At 43.7% G+C, this 14,701-nt stretch overlaps 1 protein-coding gene across 4 annotated transcripts in view; it reads left to right on the top strand.

The window, feature by feature from the left end:
* The window catches only part of nhsl2 (NHS-like 2), a 63,866-nt gene that overhangs the window by 5,818 nt on the left and 43,347 nt on the right, over nucleotides 1-14,701 (top strand). The window contains exon 1 of one of the 4 annotated variants that reach the window (XR_003749585.1): nucleotides 3,514-3,660. The exons of 2 other annotated variants lie outside the window; for them this stretch is intronic. The gene's annotated coding sequence lies outside the window, so the exon portion shown is untranslated. Of the gene's footprint in view, nucleotides 1-3,513; nucleotides 3,661-13,388; nucleotides 13,499-14,701 lie in introns of those variants that run through there. One more of the 4 variants, XR_003749587.1, reaches the window with a different exon arrangement.

The following is a 14,701-nucleotide window of genomic DNA, read 5'->3' as shown; positions in this document are numbered from 1 at the left end:
CAGAGTTATTATGACGAGGACGCTCGTGAAGTCATGAAGGTAAAGAACAATAAAATGCTGGGTTTACATCTACAGCATTTATCTACAGCATTTATCAGACGCCCTTATCCAGAGCGACTTACAATCAGTAGTTACAGGGACAGTCTCCCTGGAGCCATTTAGGGTTAAGTGTCTTGCTCAGGGACACAATGGTAGTAAGTGGGATTCGAACCCCGGGTCTTCTGGTTCATAGGCGAGTGTGTTGCCCACTAGGCTACTACCACCCGAGTACTTCCAGAAACAAAATAAGTTTCTCGTCTTCTAATCCCGATTCCACAGTCTAGACGTGTCCAACCTTTGTACAGCATAAGGCGCAACATGGAGAAGAATTTAGAAAGTGGGGTTCATGCCAAGATGAATGGCAGCATAATGACAAGGCCTGCTGGCTTTTACATTTTCATCCAACGGCAGGGGGTACAGGGGGTTTGAAAGAGCAGATTATCATTTGTGTGCATCACGTCCCTATCAGTCTTTACACTGCATAGCAAAACCATCAATTGCCAACAAGACACCTGCGTTTCCATGGCGTTGCCGTGTTCATCCTTGCGTGACCCCTGGGTTGGACCGACACTGCGGGTTGTAGAAGGTGCAGCGTCTCCGTCTTCCATTTCCGAGACACTCACTCTCGGCTGCCGTTGCCAGGGCGACGGTGAGCTTTCTCTCTCCATGTGCTGTTTTTTTTTTTTTAAATCCCTTTTCTTTTGCATGTGAACGAAGCCAAAGGCAATATGTTGTAACTGTGACTTCAACAAATGCCCCTCATGGGTCAAGCCTGCATCCCCCATCAGCCTTTGCTCTGAATTCCACCAACGCCCAGCGCGTTTCTGGCCGTGTGTGTGTATGTGTGTGTGTATGTGTGTGTGTGTGTTTTTTTTAATCGCTATTTGTTAACCTTGCGAAAGAATTTATGTTTAATTGTAAAATGGCTCCTTGTCAAGATCAACAAAGAGCTCAGTCTGCTGATGGCGTAAGAGATGAAAAATTGTTTCCAGATGGGCGGCGACCCCGAGAGACGTGCAGGAATAAGGGAGTTTTGGAAGTACAGACCGAGGATGAAGAAAAACTGCGGAGTAGTGACCATACTTGGTGACCCTGACCTAGTGGATGTGCCTGTTAGTGGCAGTGCATTGTGGGTAAATAATAGCTTCTTGTTTGTTTGGCTTTAGGGTGGTGGAAGGGTTTTGATGGAGGGGAACAGGCCGAGAAAAAAGAACCCCCCCCACCCGCTGCCGCTCACGCTGTGCTGATGAGAGCCGTATGTGAGAACGGCCTCCTGCCCCTCCCAAAAAGGTCTGCAGTGCATTTTGGGGGCTGTTAATAAATATCCAATGGCGGAACACACGTGTAACTACAGCCAACTGGGGGCGGGTTACATCATTACCGTCTTTCCACTCAGTTTATCACGACCTAAATCGGGGGCGTGGTCAGCTATTTAGTTTGATCAGATTATCCATTTTTCTGTTTTATTAAATATGCCAATCGTGTGTGAGAGAGAGATGGTCTACCTGCCTGTACAGGGAGTGCAGAATTATTAGGCAAGTTGTATTTTTGAGGAATAATTTTATTATTGAACAACAACCATGTTCTCAATGAGCCCAAAAAACTCATTAATATCAAAGCTGAATGTTTTTGGAAGTAGTTTTTAGTTTGTTTTTATTTTTAGCTATTTTAGGGGGATATCTGTGTGTGCAGGTGACTATTACTGTGCATAATTATTAGGCAACTTAACAAAAAACAAATTTATACCCATTTCAATTATTTATTTTTACCAGTGAAACCAATATAACATCTCCACATTCACAAATATACATTTCTGACATTCAAAAACAAAACAAAAACAAATCAGCGACCAATATAGCCACCTTTCTTTGCAAGGACACTCAAAAGCCTGCCATCCATGGATTCTGTCAGTGTTTTGATCTGTTCACCATCAACATTGCGTGCAGCAGCAACCACAGCCTCCCAGACACTGTTCAGAGAGGTGTACTGTTTTCCCTCCTTGTAAATCTCACATTTGATGATGGACCACAGGTTATCAATGGGGTTCAGATCCGGTGAACAAGGAGGCCATGTCATTAGTTTTTCTTCTTTAACACCCTTTCTTGCCAACCACGCTGTGGAGTACTTGGACGCGTGTGATGGAGCATTGTCCTGCATGAAAATCATGTTTTTCTTGAAGGATGCAGACTTCTTCCTGTACCACTGCTTGAAGAAGGTGTCTTCCAGAAACTGGCAGTAGGACTGGGAGTTGAGCTTGACTCCATCCTCAACCCGAAAAGGCCCCACAAGCTCATGTTTGATGATACCAGCCCAAACCAGTACTCCACCTCCACCTTGCTGGCGTCTGAGTCGGACTGGAGCTCTCTGCCCTTTACCAATCCAGCCACGGGCCCATCCATCAGGCCCATCAAGACTCACTCTCATTTCATCAGTCCATAAAACCTTAGAAAAATCAGTCTTGAGATATTTTTTGGCCCAGTCTTGACATTTCAGCTTGTGTGTCTTGTTCAGTGGTGGTCGTCTTTCAGCCTTTCTTACCTTGGCCATGTCTCTGAGTATTGCACACCTTGTGCTTTTGGGTACTCCAGTGATGTTGCAGCTCTGAAATATGGCCAAACTGGTGGCAAGTGGCATCTTGGCAGCTGCACGCTTGACTTTTCTCAGTTCGTGGGCAGTTATTTTGCGCCTTGGTTTTTCCACACGCTTCTTGCGACCCTGTTGACTATTTTGAATGAAACGCTTGATTGTTCGATGATCACGCTTCAGAAGCTTTGCAATTTTAAGAGTGCTGCATCCCTCTGCAAGATATCTCACTATTTTTGACTTTTCTGAGCCTGTCAAGTCCTTCTTTTGACCCATTTTGCCAAAGGAAAGGAAGTTGCCTAATAATTATGCACACCTGATATAGGGTGTTGATGTCATTAGACCACACCCCTTCCCATTACAGAGATGCACATCACCTAATATGCTTAATTGGCAGTAGGCTTTCGAGCCTATACAGCTTGGAGTAAGACAACATGCATGAAGAGGATGATATGAACAAAATACTCATTTGCCTAATAATTCTGAACTCCCTGTATTATCTGTGATGTGTATACCTCATCAGTCGTGACTGCGTGACCGATCTTGCTTGTACAGATGTAGTGTTACCCGTTGACCTCGTGCTTGATAGTAGTGAGCCCTTTGTGTGCATGTGTGTGTGTGTGTGTGCGTTCCCAGGCTGACGCTGCAGATTTCGCTGCAGTGTGGAGAGCCGCGGTGCTGATGAGAGTGCCAGGAAGGGAGGGAGTGAAAGGAAGGCTGGACAGAGACGCAGATAGCGGCCGTCTCTCAGACCCTTGGTGAACTCCTGTAGGTGTGTGTGTGTGTGTGTGTGTACGTGATACGTATGTGTACGTATGTGATGTGCGTTACAAACCTTGTTGCCGCCAAAGCGCCACTGGCCCGGTCAGCGGCTACCTTGAAGGCGGGAAGCACCAGCAGCGCGTGTGTGTAGGTGTGTGTGTTAGGAGACGCGTACCTGTGCCGCGATGCGCTGGAGACGGAGGAGATCATCAGGGCAGGGCAGGCAGGAGGGAGAGAGGGGCTCCGATTCTCCTTTCACCATCCCCTTCTTTAAAGGTAGGGTGTGTGTCCTTTAGAATTAAGCCTTTGTTTAAGATGTACACACAGTCTGTAAGCTGAATAACTTTCAATATTCAGTGCGCGTCACTGTCTGTCTGTGTTTTGTGTGTGTGTGTGTGTGTGTGTGTGTGTGTGCGTGCGTGTGTGTGAGATACTGCTGCATATGTTCAATTGGCTGCTCATTCATAACGTACCACAGTTTTCACTAAGACATCGTGACGCTTGTTCATGTCTTTTGAAATTCATATAGTCTTAAGAAACTCATCTGAAATCTGATTGGCCGAGTCTAATGTTAATGTTAACGATGTTAACATTAACAGAACTATTTGGTCATTTATATTTGGTTCGTCATAAAGTTCTTATAACCAATAACATTGTGGTGTAATATCTGTTTCTGGCGCATGTATGGGCTGATTTCCTGTCTACACCATCCTCTGTACAACGCAGTTTCCAGGGGACGTCTCGTGATCTCGAGCGTCATCTTGAGTCCTGGAGCTCTGCTCACGCTGACCATTTATGACACAACCAAAATACACAGAGAGGCGGCGTAGAGTTTGACTGAGATGTCTGGAAGCATTTTCCATGTTCTTTCATTATTGAAGTGATTGGATAAGGGAGAGCCTGTTCAAACTCTGCCCTTTCGCCACTGGGCACTGATGAATAGGGCATCACATGACGCTTAAAGCAGGACCCGAGAGAGCGAGACAGGATGAGCGAGATGAAGCTACCAAAAACAGATTAGAGGGCGGTGTGATTGTTTATGGTGTTTTTAAAGGTATTTCAGGTATTTTCCGGGTTTACTCTTTTGATCGTCTCTGCGATGTCATGCTGCATAATCTCTGTTTGACCGAGGCAAGTTAGCAGGATTAGTCAGGTTCTTAACTTTTCTTTGAGTTCGTATCGCACAAAGAAGTGTTTTCCTTTTAGCAGACTATAGGTTTTTTGGCCGAGAGGCTGGCTTTAGAACATGCTAAAAGAAATAAACGTTCTCCTTCATCTGTTTGCTTGCATTACTGGAACATATTGAAAGGACGGCGGAGAAACACACAGCGCTGGGAGGTAACTGTGTTCATTGTTTCTTTAAATCTGGCCACCAAGGTCACTGAAGTCTCAGGTCATTCCTTTCAACGCTGACCCTAATCGGCCCGCCCATGGTAGCTCTGGAGGCCGAGGTGGCTGATGTCAGTAGCTTTACAACATTCGTTGACAAATGTGAAGGACTACACATTATGGCCGCCCTTGCACATGAGTGTGGCACAAATTGCAATTGCAAATCAATTTTTTTGTTATTTGTCTTAAAGGTCCCCTATTATGATTTTTTTTTGCTTTTTTATAGGTGTTAGTGGTCCCATAATACTGTATCTGAAGTTACTTTCCGAAGTCCAGCCTTGGTGCAGAATTACAGCCACTTTGAGTCAGTCACACAATGAGATTTCCCCAGGAAATCATTTAAATGCAAATAAGGATGAGAGTGGCGGGACGAGGATGGGACGGCCCATAGAAGTTCATCAACACTTTCTCTTTGGTGCAAACAGAAAGTCGTGTCTCCGTTTTTCCGGAAAAAAACTAAAATAACTCACTGGTTCTTCAGAGTCTCGTGTGACGGAACAAAAAAAAAAAATACATTCGTACTGTATTTTTACATCCAATCACCAAGCAACTGCAATGCCTCGCACGTTGTTAAGCCATGACGGTTGTTGGAGTTGCTTTTTATGGGAGGGGTGGGAAATTCTCTGGGTGGACAAAGCATGAGAAATGGGAGGTAACCTTTCCAGACCCGACCGTCTCAAGCACGCTTTACACATATCACCATTTCTAGCCACTGCAGGACCATAGCCAGGCTAGGGGAACTCATATCAATGTTAAATAATCTCACAAAGTGAAATGTTCATAATAGGGGACCTTTAACTTTTACAACCAGGTTGGACTGGATTTCAATGATGAAATATGAAATGGAATTTAAAAAAAAGTATAATGTTTTTAATGTTCCCAAAGTTGTCCCGTGTCATGAAAAAGAATGTCCAGTTCAGATTCAGACTCATAATTTTTTATTAATAGCGGTGATAATCCATCTTCATGGTAGCGATGTCCATTGTTGGCACACTGAACAACTTTTATCATGATGCGCTAAACAGAAATGGATGGAGGAGACAGGATCTGGCAAAAAATTGCCTGTCAAGAATAATACTCTCATTTGCAGCAGTTTTACATTTACGGCATTTATCAGAAGCCCTTATCCAGAGCGACTTACAATTAGTTACAGGGAAAGTCCACCCTGGAGCAACAATGGAGGGACACAATGGAGGTAAGAACCTGGATCTTCTGGTTCATAGGCGAGTGTGTTACCTACTAGGCTACTGCCACCCTTTTTTATTTACCATATGTTTTTTGCTATGATGTGTGTTTTTTTGTGCATGTTTGGTTGATTTTGGGCTGCGGTAATGCAGGATCTGCCAACACCGTGCTACCATGCTCCACTTTTTGCATGTTACGTATTGATGGAGGCAGGGTGAAATCCTCCAAAATGAGGTTATATGATGTGAATCATCACTATGGGCCTCTCCCAATTTAACCTTTTTGCTTGAAATAATTACACAACCTAATGAAATAAACCACACAACCGCCAAACCTAATAATTACAGATAACCTCTTCTATTTATGTATTCCCTTGACCTTACAAGCCCCATGCACTTTGCATATTTTATTGCTTTGAAAATTGCGTTCAAGAATTAACCAAGACCAAATTTGGATCAAAGATCTTCATTCACTGCATTATGGAGCAATATTTGTGTGTGTGTGTGTGTGTGTGTGTGTGTGTGTGTGTGTGTGTGTGTGTATATATATATATATATATATATATATATTTTTTTTTTTTTCTTTATTTATACCTGTGTCCTTGGGTGTTGTCTGTACCCAACACACAGTCAGCAGTTACTGCATTAGGTCAGAGTTGGCAGCCACACCTGAGAAAGCCTTCCTGCCTGCTCTGTTGTTGTTTATTTGCGGCGTTGACCGCTGCGGATGTGATGCTAGGCGCGCTGAGCGTTGGGGCAGGGCCAGGGACATGGCGTGCGCCATCAGCTAGTTCACCTCTGGCACTGACCTGAGTCACGGGTCTGATCCGCTGCATGCTGACGGACGTTGGGCCGCCGCCCTGTCTGACTCCTCCTTGTCCCAGGGCCTGCTGGGAAATGCAGCCGCAGTTGAAGAAATGTTGAGTGCCATTTATACCGGGGGTGGGGTGACGCTGAATCTTGGGTAATAGCATCTGTATGAAAAATGTGCCTACAGTCACAAAGTGAAATGACCCGGAAATCATGGATAATGTGATTCTTCGTATGACGATGGCCAGTTTTAACAAAGGGTTGGTATTTAAGACAGCATCTCAAAAAAGGCCTCTCGGTTTTACCATCTAATATGGTGGAACATAGGTTATGGACATGGTTCAAAAAATTCTGTGAAATCATGAGTACAGTTCATCCCCATAACTTTTGTTCTTTTTGATTATCTGGAAAGGCTTATAGGGCTGAGCAATATGTACAAAATATGAAAAGTATGGAGATACAGCCTAAATGCTAATCTTTGTGTGACTATTACACCTGTTCCATAGATTATTCTACATTATTATCAACAAATTATTATCAGAGCTGGGGTTACAATTCAGAAAAAAAGTCAGATGAATGACATAAATTTGAGGCCTCCAAGGTTTTAAAGTCATGATCTTGTGAGAATAAGAAGTCAGATATTCTCAAAAATCTGTGAAATATACAAAATGTTATATATTTCAGACTTTTTCCCTCCCCACCCCCATCTGCAATAAAAAATTGAATTGCCTTAATATGCTGTTTAGGCATTAATTTGTGCTACAATTTAATTAGAATAATATGTTAACATGTTCTTTTCAACACGAGATGTCTGCGGTTATGAAACGGATTATTATTATTATCATCTCTCTCGCTGTGTTGTGCAATTTAGCCTCGCCTCTGCCCTGAACATCTGCTGCCTGAGGAAGAGTGTGAAAGTTTCGAGCGAAAGTGCACGGGAGAGCTCCGAACGAGAACAACGACGGGAGCATTCTGTGGTCCGCACACTGTCCCGTTGTTCCACTGGAATTCTACCAGCTGTTCAGCTCGGCATGTGATAGGAGCTCAGTCTGGAGGTGAATTGAGGGTGGAGGTTTTTTTTTTTTTAAAAAAGTGCAGTGAAAGTGAAGGAATGGTGCTGACAGCCTGAGGTCACTCCTGAGCAGGAAATTGATGCTGTGAACAGTCTGTCTACCTTTCATATCCCGAAGGATAAATGCATTCCATGCATCTTTGTGTATATATAGATATGACTGTGAATGTGTGTATGTGCATCCATGTGTACAAGTATGTAGTTTGTTTAAGTAGATTTTGTGTGTATGTGAAAGTGAAGTGATTGTCATTGTGAAATTTAGCACAGCGCACGGTGCACACAACGAATAGTCTCCTCTGCTTTTAACCATCACCCTTGGCGAGCAGTGGGCAGCCATGACAGGAGCCCGGGAGCAGTGTGCGGGGACAGTGCGTTGCTCAGTGGCACCTCAGTGGCACCTTGGCGGCTCGAACCGGCAACCTTCGGATTACGGGTCTGTTTCCTTACCCACTAGGCCACTACTGCCCCATATATGTCTTTGTGTCCTGGTGTTTTCTGTGTGTATATGAGTTTAGATAAAGTGTGTTGCTTAGCATTGCAATCAGAGTGTGTGTTTATTTCCTGACCCCTGCCCCACTGGCTGGGTCCTGGTACTCACAAGTGTCCGTCTGTGACCCATAATGCACTGCAGATGTTTTCCACTTTCCCTTAATAATTAACAGGCCCCGCCCCCAAGCCTCTCTCTGTTCTGCAACTGCAAATTAGGGCAGTAGTGGGCGTGTTGTTTTGATATGCCGTCCGAAAACTGATGTCAGGTCAGTGTTAAGCAACGTTGTCACAGTAAAGGAGCTGCAACTGAGCTCGGCTCCGTTCCCATAGTTCCACATAATAAGCAGCAGTCATATTTTCCTTCCTTTTGAATGTGTTTACACACACAGAAAATCTGCGGCAGGCTTGAGAAGAAGTGGAAAGCTCTCAGTAGCCAGTAGGCACAGTGTGCTGGTTTCAATGCTGTGTTCCTATTGGCTGAGAGGAGCGTGTGGGGAACAGAGCACTGGAGTCATTGCTGTCACTGCTGATGGGGTCATTTTTTAATTCTGATTTTGAAGGTGTGTGTGTGTGTGTCTTGTGTACCCTGATAGGGGTTATTGTACTGCGTTTGTGCCTGTGTGTTTTGTGAGGGTGTGTATGAGTCTGACTTATGACTCCACTCCCCGCTCATGTGTGTTTGGAGTGGTCAAACCGCAGTGCTATTCCAGTGTCGCTCTGAGGCCACAAGTCTGCTGTTATGGTTGCAGTTCCCCATCCTGCCAGCACTGGAGGTTCGGAGTGTGTGGGTGTATGTTTATGCACAAGTGTGTGTGTATGTGTCTTTGATGAGTGTAATTTGTGGGGACCGGGAATTAGGAGAAAGACTAACTAATAAAAGTAAGTAAAAAAACTTGCCTTTGGTTACTGATGATGTGGTAACTTGTAACACATTCATAATTCAAATGGACAAAATAAATGTCAGAAGCATTTTTTTTTTATTTGAAAAAATATAGCATTTCAGTAAAAAAAAATACGAGATGTGCCACCTAATACACTACAGTTGGCAACTTGATAAACCAAATAAATATTATTTTTCAACATGAGCATCACTTTTTAACCATGTTTTTAAATTACAGCTGATGTATTCTGTATAAAATGTAATTTAATGTGGACTGAATACTTTTTATATTCAAGGCGTTCCACTACCCTGCGTGTGCATCATGTTTATTAGCCAATGCAAGATTTAGAAACAAACGCCTGTCTTCAAATGACCTTACAGTATCAAATTCCTCTGAAAACATGCTGTCTCACTTCCTCATTTCCTACAAAGTATCTAAAGTTTCCTAAAGTATCTTTACACTGTAAACACTCTATATTCGTAGACATAGACTACTCAAAAAAAAATAAAGGGAACACAAAAATAACACATCCTAGATCTGAATGAATGAATGAAATCTGAATTAATTAAATTTTCTTTACATAATTGAAAGTGCTGACATATAAATCACACAAAAATTCTTGATGGAAATCAAATGTATCAACCCATGTAGGTCTGGATTTGCAGTCACACTCAAAATTAAAATGGAAAAACACACTACAGGCTGATCCAACTTAGATGTAATGTCCTTAAAACAAGTCAAAATGAGCCTCAGCAGTTGGTGTGGCCTCCACGTGCCTGTATGACCTCCCTAAAATGCCTAAACATGTTCCTGATGAGGTGGTGGATGGTTTCCTGAGGGATATCTTACCAGAATAAAGCATCTGCCACTTCCTGGACAGTCTGTGGTGCAACGCGGCATGGGTGGATTGAGCAAGACATGATGTCCCAGATGTGCTCAATTGGATTGAGGTCTGGGTAACAAGTGGGCCAGTCCATAGCATCAATGCCTTAGTCTTGCAGGAACTGTTGTCTAGCATTGTCTTGCATTATGAAGGACCCAGAGACCAGCATATGGTCTCACAAGGGGACTGAGGATCTCGTCCTGGTAACTAATACCAGTCAGGCTACCTCTGGCAAACACATGGAGGGCTGTGCGGCCCCCCAAAAGAAATGCCCCCCGACATCATTACTGACCCACTGCCAAGCTGGTCACGCTGGAGGATGTTTCACGCCAAAGAATGTTCTACACGACTCCAGACTCTGTCATGTCTATCACATGTACTGAAGTGTGAACCTGGTTTCATCTGTGAAGAGCACTGGGTGCCATTGACGAATTTGCCAATCTTAGATGTTCTCTGGCTAAAACCAAACGTGCTGCAGGGTTTTGGGCTGTAAGCACAACTCCCACCTGTAGACCTCGGGCCCTCATACCACCCTCATGGAGTCTGTTTCTGACCCTTTAAACAGACACATGAACATTTGTGGCCTGCTGGGGGTCATTTTGCAGGGCTCTCCTGTTCCTCCTTGCACAAAGGCAGAGGTAGCGTCCTGCTGCTGGGTTGTTGCCCTCCTACAACCTCCTCCATCTCTCCTGATGTACTGGCCTGTCTCCTGGTAGCGCCTCCATGCTCTGGACCCTACGCTGACATACACAGCAAACCTTGCTGTGTTCACAGAATTGTGATAGACTTGGAGTTACATTGTGCTGCTAAAGTGTTCCCTTTATTTTTTGAGCAGTGTACATACATTGTACATAGAGGTGTGCTCAAGGTGCTTAGGGTACTTTGTAGATTTTATGGCATAGATGCATGCAATAAATTATTCTCAAGAAACAGTCTTTGGGAACTGAGGGTCAGTTCAATAGTTGAATTAGTCCTAGATGATAAAAGTAATGCTTTTATGGCGTATGTTTAATTCTTATTAGCCCAGATGTCACAACTTGTGGTAGTGATATAGATTGTGTGTTTTACAGTTATTTTTTGCCTAGGACAGGATCGGGTAAGATTGGCTGAAGTTCTGTGTGTGGAGGATTCCTGATAATTTTGTTTTTGGTGTAGGTTTCCATCAATTCCTGTGTTAGTGACCTCAGGAAATATTCTCCAGGTCCAGTGTTTTGCAGAGCCTGCTCTCCGTGGCATCTCTCTCTCTGCCTCACACACACACCCACACACACACACACACACACACGCACAGGGAAAATAAATACCCATTTTTTCTCATCGTAGCTTTTATTCTGACCAACACTCTGCCCTCCTTTTCTGTCCTCCTTCAACCTAAAGTGCATTTCTGTGTCAAAGAGGCTTTCTTGTCTTTGTGTGCTGTTTTCTTCCGTTGCTTTCTTTACTTTTTTCCCCCGGCAAATCATTTTCTTTCAGTCTCTCTTATCATGCACGCACTCATAGACACACACTGAACCCTCCATTTTCTCTGTGACCCCTTGCAGATTATACACACGTGGTAATAAATATAAGACGGAGGAGAGAGGTGCATGGGAGGGCGCTCCCCTGCTGCCTCTGGCTGATCTGTGGGTCTCTAAGGACAGAGAGGAAGAGGGAGGGATGCAGTGCTGGAGGGAGGTATACTGTACACAATGGTCTCTTTGGAGCATCACTCAGCAGCCTCTCCTTCAGCCGGGACACAGGAAGGGGGCACAGGACCACCAGAGAGAGAGAGAGTGAATGTGACAGAGCATGAAAGAAAGGAAGGGAAAGAAAAGCAAGAAAGAAGAGAAAATATGAACAATATTGAAATCTTTCTGCATGCCTTTTATTCCTAACTACTGTCTACAATTTACAACATTAAGGTGGCGCCACTTTATTTATTTTTTTAATAATAAGAACTTTCTATTCTGTGTATATATGTGTTTATACATGTCTGTGCACTTGTCAGGATCAAACAGATGTAAAATTGTTCCATTTTGTTTGCTTCATGTGTATGTGGGCGTGTTCAAGGTTATGAATTTGTGTGTGCTTTGGAATTTCAACTTTAGTCAGGCAGGTTTTGCAGAGTCAGGCTGTGGAATGTTGCCGAGCTGCCCTCGGTGGCATCGCAATGGTAAAAAAAAAAAATTTGGCTGACGCCGTTTGTTGCATCATTCCCGCAGGCCCCTGAACGTCCCAAATTATTTCTCGGCTCCCATGATCTCTGATGTTCTGATGTGAGAGGCAGGCCTGACCAGGCCAGTCACAGGACACACACGTTCATCTCGAATGATGAAGATGCACGAGCAATTCTGCTCTTAAAAAAAATAAAAAAAACGTTGGGTTCGGAGTTATTGAGCTGATGGTATTTACAGATCGAGTCCTAGTCAACCAAATGAGGGATTTTAATGATGGACATTTTAAAGCGCTTATGTAAGTCACTCTGGATAAGAGCGTCTGCCAATTTCTGTAAATGTAAATGTAATAATTGTTCAGAAATATCCAATTTAATTGATATATCCGTATATGGTCACTTCTTTGGGCTAGAATTACAGTCCATTTGTCAGAACCTGACATATCTGGCATCTAGTGGTGCTTATATTTATTATGTGGAAAAGCAATATGCATTTGCAACTTATGCCAGATAGAAGATGAATGTGCTTTTATTTATAGAGAAAATAATTTAGATACAATTTACATAACATAGATAAATGAAGCATCTGGCAATGCTTTTTTTCCAGAATATTGTATTCGGCACCATCTACCAATGTTTCATTTGTGTCTAGACCACAAATGCTTTAAACCTAAGCCCAATAATTCAAACCAGTAGCGCCATTGTGTGAGATATTGCTTGACTGAATTTTGATTACAGTGTACAGACGTTCCTATCCAGGGCAAAAGAGCAAGTCATCAGTGATGGGAGAGAGCGGAATGGAGATGGAGTGAAGGAGAGGCTGAGGGGACGACCGTTGAATAGGGAAGTGGGGTGGTGGGTTCGGGGGGGTGGAGGTCGGAAGCTGCGGACAGAGGCAGCAGCTGATGGCCCCTAATTGAGTTTAAGGGGCGGAGTGATGGGAGATAGTGCCATCTTTATGTGCGGAAGGACAGATAACCCCAGTGAGCGCAGCTGTCTGTAGAAGTGGGGGAGAGAGGGCCGTAGTGAGGTGACCCTGGAGCAGGCCGTTCAGGCTCCTCCCCTTCCTCCTCTTTCTACCTCTTTCTGTCTCTCCCCCTCTCCGCCCCTCTGGCCGTTCAGTTCATCTTGGTCTTTTTTTAAACCTGTGTGTGGGAGTGTGTTTTTGACACAACTTTCAGTTTGCTGCTTGTGTGTGAGTGTGTGTGATCATTTCACTGTCAGCTGTCTGGACCTTCACCTCTATGCAAATAGGTAAGTGTGCATCTGTGTGTGTTTCTGTGCATGTAAGAGACACTGTGTGGGAGAGAAATGGGGAGAAACAGACAAATAGTGTGTGTGCGTGTGTGTGTGTGTGTGTGAGTGTGTGTCTTTGTGTATATGAGAAATCGAAACAGACAGATAGTGTGTACGTGAAATGGGCTAAAATAGACTGATATTGTGTTTGTCTATGTGTGTGTAGCACATTCCATGGAATCTGTGACTCATTATCTGCTACTTTGTGTGTGTGTGTGTGTGTGTGTGTGTGAGAGAGAGAGAGCCTTTGCTGTGAGTCACATTCAGCAAGTTGCTTCATCCAACTTTCAGCACTCAACACTAAAACTCCATAACCAACACAGAATGCAAATTTAAAGACTATGACATACAGAACAGTTGTGTGTGTGTGTGTGTCTGTGTGTGTGTGTGCATGTGTGACATTTGGAATGCTGAATACAGCATACCCGTTGACGTCCTGTTTCTTGTGGCTGGTAAAAAACGGAGTTGACGCAGGTCGCTGCCGTAACTTTCATTAGCCGAAGCTGTTAAACAAATGAAGCGTGATGGCCGTAATGCTAACATGGCACTGGGCGCATATTGATGCTCGCTCCCCCTTAGGACAGTAAAGTAGAAAATATGCAAATGAAGTGGGTAAAGATAGTTTTAGCGGTATATGTGCGTGTGTGAGTAACATAAGAGCAATTTTCTGGACCCTGCCAGGAAAAAGGCTTCTTCACCTAAATTTTATCATTACACCACAAAAATACCCACATTTCAGGGATAAAAGTTAGGGTACACATTCAAAATAATCATATAGATTCACCAAGATATATAGAAAGGACAATTTGTGGGTTTGTGTGTGTGTTACACCTTAACTCACCTGTCATCATTCAGCTCAGGTTACCATGTTTGCTAGTTCCTGTTTTGAACCCTTTCCCGCCTCATTGTTCAGCTGCTGCAGGTGGACTGTGTTTGTGTGTGTGTGTGTGTGTAAGTGTGTGTGTGTTTGTGTATCTACTCATCTCTTACTCACTTTATCCATCAACAGTGGAACTGTTTCTGTATGGTTGTATGGAGCCTTGATTAACACTTCTTTGAAACAGAGCATTGACTGTTTTTCAACCCGTGGCCTTTCAGAATGGGTATACGGGGTTCGTTTTTCGCAGTTTCCAGATCGTTTATTTCCTGTTTTCCCACGTC

The sequence above is a fragment of the Denticeps clupeoides genome, chromosome 1 (assembly GCF_900700375.1).
Source record: "Denticeps clupeoides chromosome 1, fDenClu1.1, whole genome shotgun sequence".
Taxonomy (NCBI): domain Eukaryota; kingdom Metazoa; phylum Chordata; class Actinopteri; order Clupeiformes; family Denticipitidae; genus Denticeps; species Denticeps clupeoides.
Note: the sequence above shows the minus strand (reverse complement) of the source record. Positions and strands in the feature narration are given on the sequence as shown.